Source organism: Thunnus maccoyii, chromosome 20 (assembly GCF_910596095.1).
Source record: "Thunnus maccoyii chromosome 20, fThuMac1.1, whole genome shotgun sequence".
NCBI classification, from domain to species: domain Eukaryota; kingdom Metazoa; phylum Chordata; class Actinopteri; order Scombriformes; family Scombridae; genus Thunnus; species Thunnus maccoyii.
Window position 1 is genome coordinate 22,787,385 of NC_056552.1, and position 6,409 is coordinate 22,793,793.

General features: G+C 38.8%; 1 long non-coding RNA gene across 1 annotated transcript; it reads left to right on the plus strand.

Annotated features, from left to right (window-relative positions):
- Positions 1 to 3,379: 3,379 nt before the first annotated feature.
- On the plus strand, positions 3,380 to 5,935 carry LOC121886914. Its single transcript, XR_006092876.1, has 5 exons — positions 3,380 to 3,452; positions 4,631 to 4,721; positions 4,819 to 4,943; positions 5,057 to 5,122; positions 5,214 to 5,935. It is a non-coding gene; the product is annotated as an uncharacterized LOC121886914 (long non-coding RNA).
- Positions 5,936 to 6,409: the final 474 nt, after the last annotated feature.

Below are 6,409 nucleotides of genomic sequence, written 5' to 3' on the forward strand. Positions count from 1 at the left end.
GTCTGAGACTAGCCGTTTCACCCTGTTTTCAGCCTTTGTGCTAAGCCAAGCTAATTGTCTGCCGGCAGTAGCTTCATATTTACTGTACACATTAAGAGTTGCATCAATCTTCTCATCCATCTCTCTACAAGAAAGTGAATAAGCATATTTCCCACAAAGTATTCCTTTAATCATTTTGATCAGAACAGCGCGAGGAAGCAGGATGTGTAAAATGTCATGAACTTGTTTGAATGGAAACTTAAATCTAAGAACTCCAACAATTTTAGATTATTTGAAGAAATATTTCACTAAAGACAAACAACAAATTCAAATGCAAAAACCAAACTCTGTCCTAAAAGTTATGTAGCGTTGTTTCTTTCTTCCAGTTTCTGACAACAGTGGAACTTCCAGGATGTCTTACTTGTGGATACATTTGAGTCTGCTGTGTGCTACTATTCTACAAAGCAGTGCTTCAAATGGAGGTATTTTTACATTGCTTGTACCAGAAATAAATACAAAAATATATTAAGTAAACTGTAAATGCATTATGTAATGCATTATTAATTATATAAATTTTTGCCCCTTTTCAGATGCAAACATGCCATTGAAGTGCAACGACACAGTGGAGGTTGTTGCTGGAGAAAATGTGACACTAAACTGCAGTATCATTTATGGGCCTGGACTGCAGTGTACAAGTTACCACTATTGCTGGAGTAACTCAAATGGCAGCATACAGTGTAACAGTAGCTTGATGAAACCCTTCTGTGGTTGGGACACTCAGACTTATGTGTATCTGACCATCTCAAATGTCATCGAAGAGGAGAATTACACCATTGTAATACATACAGACTGTGGCTTTCCTAAAAAATCTATCAAAGTACGAGTTAAACAAGACAGAACAACAACAGAAACATCCAGAAGCCAAGGTGAGTAGCTTTCAGTATCTTAAAGTATTTTAGCAAATGTATGTGAATGAGTGCATGTGTGTATTGTTTTTATCCATTTTTATAAATTGAAAGTCTTGTTCGGACATACACAGAACAAGTTGGATTTAATCCACATGTTAAGATAATAATAATTGATTAATAACATTTTATCTTGCCAGGTAATATGCCTCCTGAGGCCACTGAGGTACCGCTGAGCCGCCACCATGTGATCCCCCCTATATTGGGTATTTCTGTCACGCTTGCTGTTGTGGGTATTTTGTATTTCCTGTTTGGAACTAATAGAGGCGGATAAGTCATCAGCCGAATGAAGAAGGAAAGGACTCAAGGAGAAGACGACAGAGAACCGAGAAATGAAAACTTGCTAATTTCGTGACAAATTCTGAAATTTGTGTATAAGCATCTGTGTGTGTTCAAATATTTGTTGTTCATGAAAGATCCTCTTCACCCAGCTGGCTGTGTAGCTTCCTGCCTCGGAAAAATCACACATCATGCTTAACTTTTTATGGAGCTTTTTTTCCCTTCTAATGACATTTTCAGAATTCTTTGGATCTTTGTACATATTGTGTAAATATGACATTTTGTGTTTGTACAGAATAAACCTTGTGAATAATATGATTCATTTGATTAAAGGGGCACTACACCAATTATACACATGAAGTTCAGTCTATTCATTATGAGGAGTACTACTCTGTTTGTGAAAACAGTATTATAATGTCTTCTGTGGCTCTGGTGGGAGCTTCCTTAAGTCTGAGAAAATAACCAATGATGATGTAATCAGGGTTACCACAGCTTGGGCTTGGAAACTACAAAAAAAAAGATAGTGGAAAGCCTGCGTTACAAGCTTTAAGACGTGGGCCTTTATTAGTCAGGGCAAAGTCTAATAAAAGATGCTACTGAGTTGCATTATGGGAAATGTAGGATCCAGCATTTTCAGAGCTTGACCCACACCAGGTATTCCAAATCAGGAGAACTACTGCTGTATTGATTTTGATCATTATTCTTTTAATATGTCACTCACAAGTCCCCAGTTTTATAGAAGTGAAATAAAACAATACAATACGTCTTTTAATGTCAATCAATTCAGTCTACAATAAAAATGTAATAATTATTAATATAGTATACTGTGTGTACTATAGATTGTGGTGCAGGTTACCTCAGCCACTGACACAGTCATGGGTTTCATGTATTTTTTCTACATAGCTTTTCCTCTTAATGCAGAATCACTGCAGCATGAACTATGAGCCATTCCTGTACAGTAGTGCCAAAACAAGTAATTACTGAATTGATCAGGCAAAATCAATCAACAACCACTCAATTAAAAACGGGATAAATTCCAAATGAATGAGTGAGTCCAAACAGCTCACTCTAAGTTCAACAAGCAAACTACCCACTGCCATTATATGATCTCTGCTGCATTCTTGTTAAGGAGATAAATTCACACAACAGCCACAGAGAGAAACATTTCACCATCAGAGATGAAATTAGCGACCAAAGAAACAGAGAGAGAGAAGCTGTATCTGACTCACTTATCTGACATTGCAGCCTTTGTTGCATGTCATGGCCCTCTCTCACCTCCTTGATTCCTGTCTGCCTTTCCACCAACAGCTGTCCAATAAAGGCAAAAATGCCCAAAAATATATCTTAAAGTAATATCTTTTCCTGCTATGACTAATCAAAATGTCTGCTATTAAAACAGCCTATTCTGCACAAAACATACAGATTGGAAATTCAAAGTAAATGTGATAGTGTTTTTTTATTGTTTTTTATTGTCGAGTTTTTGCTGCACTGGCTCACTCAGCAGGTCATCTAGTGCGCCTATGACACTGCCAAAGCTGCCAAGCAACTAACTAACCAAAGAAAACAACAACTAACTAAAACCCCCCCCAAAAAACCCCACTTCTGATACACCCAAAATACAACTTGAAACAACCCTAAATGATGTTGCTAATTTCAACTTAATCAGTGTTACTACCATTTTTTGTTTTCCTATATTATACATAGAAATATTCACATACATTCCTTGAGGTGGGAAAATCTTACAATGCAAAATAACTGATCAATCAAAAGCTTTATTTATCACATTTTTATACACTCTACCTGCCTACTTGTCTGACAACTGGACTTATTTGTTTACATAATACAGTATGTTCTATGCTGATATATTGTGCATGTTCATGACATAAGTTATGTCAGCTTCTGTACATGAAACTGTTATGGTTGATGGAACATCTCTTCAAATAAAGTTTTGTCAAAAACAAGTGCTTCCGTATGATGTAATAAGACACAGCAGCTAATAACCACTCAGTAAAAACAAGAGTCAGTGTCACATTTCCTTTGTACATCACATCATTCCTTTTTAAGCATTCATGTGACAGTCAGCGTGTCAGTCAGTCAGGCTGCTGCGTTTTTGGCTGACTCTGCAGAGGCTTACCTGCAGCCCAGCTGGCAGGACGAAAGTCCAGTGGTGGAGCTGTGTGTTGGGATTACTCTTCCTGCCCACTGAGGTAACACTCAACACCTGGACAGGTGAGTGTGTGTGTGGAAGAGAAAAAGAATGAATAGGTTTGGGTTTGAAGAATCAAAAAATGAAGCTGTCTTCTAAGATGAGTTTGAGTCATCTTTTCCTGTTTTAGTGTAAAATCTTAATCTAAAAACTAACTACAGCTGTCATATAAATTTAGGGAAAAGTACAGTAATTCCCACTGAAGTGTGGAAGAGAAGTATAAAGTAGCATACAGTGAAAATACTCGTATGCTACTTTATACGTAAAAAAAGCCAGATTGGACTTTGCGAAAATACATGTTGACAAGCCAAAGTCCCTCTGGGAGAATGTGTTTTGGACAGATGAAACATAATTAGAGCTTTCTGGTAAATCACAATAACCCTATGTTTACAGAAGAAAAAATGAAGCCTTCAAAGAAAAGAATACCATGCCTACCGTGAAACATGGAGGAAGTTCAGTGATGTTTGAGGGTTGCTTTGCTGCCTCAGACACTGGGTGCCTTGAATCTGTGCAGGGCACAATGAAATCAGAAGACTATCAAGGCATTTTGGAGTGAAACATAAAGCCTGTTTTCAGAAAGCTGTGTCTTAGCCACAGGTCATACATCAAAAAGTACCCAAGAGTGGATGAGAAGAAAATGTTGGACATTCTGAAGTGGCTGATATGAGTCCTGATCTGAATCCCATTGAACATCTGTGGAAAGAGCTGAAACTTGCAGTTGGTAGACGGCACCCATCAATCCTGAGTGAACTGGAGCAGTTTGCTTAAGAAGAGTGAGCTGAACTTCCAGTGGAGAAGTGTAGAAACCTTATTCAGAGTTACAGAAAGTGATTGACTGCAGTTTTTGCTTCCAGAGGCTTTGCCACAAAATAAGTCAAGGGAACCAATATTTTTGGCCATGCTGTTTTCATTTGTTTTATTGTGTTAAATGATATGTTAAGTCATAAAGTTGTAGAGCAAAGTTTCAGTTATACTCAATGTGAAATAAATAATGATGGACACCATATACTTCTGTCAGTTTCAACTTAATACAGAGAAAATTGAGTCTGTTTGGGGTTTTTTTTAAAGTGGAAGGATACCAATATTTTCAGCCATGTCTGTACAACAACTGCAGAATTTGAAGGTCGAATTCAAATAACTGCAGAGAAGCAGACACCGTAGGACTATGGCTTCACCTTGTGGCTGTCTGCTTGGGTTGAAGGACACAGACTGGTATTACTGCAGCTGGACGTACTTCAAATCAGATACCAGAGTAACCCTCCGCAGCAATGGCACCGTTATCATCGTCAGAGGTGAAAAGAATCAGTAATTTGAGTTTGACAGGAGATAAAGTCCATTCATCAGCTTGATTTAACTTTACATTTCTTCTTCTGCTGCTTTTCCTCACAGAGAAGGATCCCAGTGAACAATGTAATTTCCAATTTTTGGATCTCGTCTTCATTACCTTGAGTGTGACAGCATTCACCATCATATTGTTCCTCGTCATTGGAGCCCTGATTTTGAGATGCAAATGAGTAAGTATTAAGTAGATGGAACTACTCTCGTAATGATGCAAATGTTTTGGTGGCTGACACATAAGATAATGCAGTGTTTTTCAATTAAATCTGTTTTCTTTGTGTTCCTACAGTTTAAAAAGCACTTCTGACCCGAGAGTGCTCACTGCATGAGGTGGAGGTGCTGTCCTGCCCAGGAGGTACAGTAACATCATTCCAGTCATACTCTTTGTTTCCATTTTTCCTGCCACTTCCACAGTGACTTTTCTAATCTGAAATGCTACCCATCAGGGTGCTTGAGCAGCCGTGGACAGGCAAGGAGCGAGGCAGGAGGCCGGGCGAATAAAACCCTAGTGCAGCAGATGGAGGAGACCTACAGCAGCCTGCCAGTCTGTCTCCCAGAGCTCAACCCCACCCTGCACACCCTTTATCAAGACTGGCTACAGGGCCAGGACTCCCCACAGGCTGGCACACTGCTGCACACCCAATACAGAAAACAGGGTCAGAGCCACACACAGCCCCCGCACATGCAGTGGTGAGAGAGAGGAAAACAGATTTAGTTTTAAGACATGATGGAGGTGGAATGAGAGCTGCCTCTGGTTGGCTCCTGATTCTGTTTGGACCATCTCATCATTCATGCTGGCACCATGAGGGACAAGTAGAGGACCATGTTGCTCTACAGACCACTTGGTGAGAACTGAAAGTCTCAGTAGGTGCAGTTCTTCCATTTGGCCACAGGGGGGGGGTGATGTCTGTAGTTTAAAAATGGTGGATCCCCTCTGGCAGACCTGAGCCTGAGGAGAAATACGGGTCCAGAGTCTAGAAAAACACAAAGCCAAAGCCACCCATGACTAGTATTTTTAAGTTATATGTTGTTTGTGTTCTTTGTTTTACAAGATTAAAACATACATGTCATACATGTTGAGCACTAAAATATTCTGACAAACAAGTGAACAGGTGTCGTCTCATTGAACTTTACTGATCTTCTGAAAAGTGAATGTGTTGTTAAAATGTGAACATTTGATGTTCAAACCTTTCCAGTTAAAGGATTACGTACAAGGCTAAAAACAGCAGCCCACATTTTGGAGCATTAATTAAAATCAACATTCAAAACAACTTTTAATTCTGATCTGAATTTCACTGATCAGTGATTGGATGTGTTTGGGTTTGTTTCTGTTCCTCAGATTTAATCTGACAGTTGTGTAATGTTAAAGTTGCATTTAGAAATGTATTTATGTAATTTTTCCAGTGCTGTGAGCACCTGCATGGCTAGATGCCACTACAGGTAAGTGAGTATTTTTGTTAGGGTTTTTTGTAATTTGGGTGAACTGACTGTTTAAAGGTGCTTAATGTGTACAGTGTACAGCCACTAGTGACAAAACAATTGATTGGTAAGTTGATCTACAGAAAATTAACTGACAACTTTATTTTTATATTATTGTAAATTGAATATCTTTGGGTTTTGGACGTTGCAAGACAAGCAATTT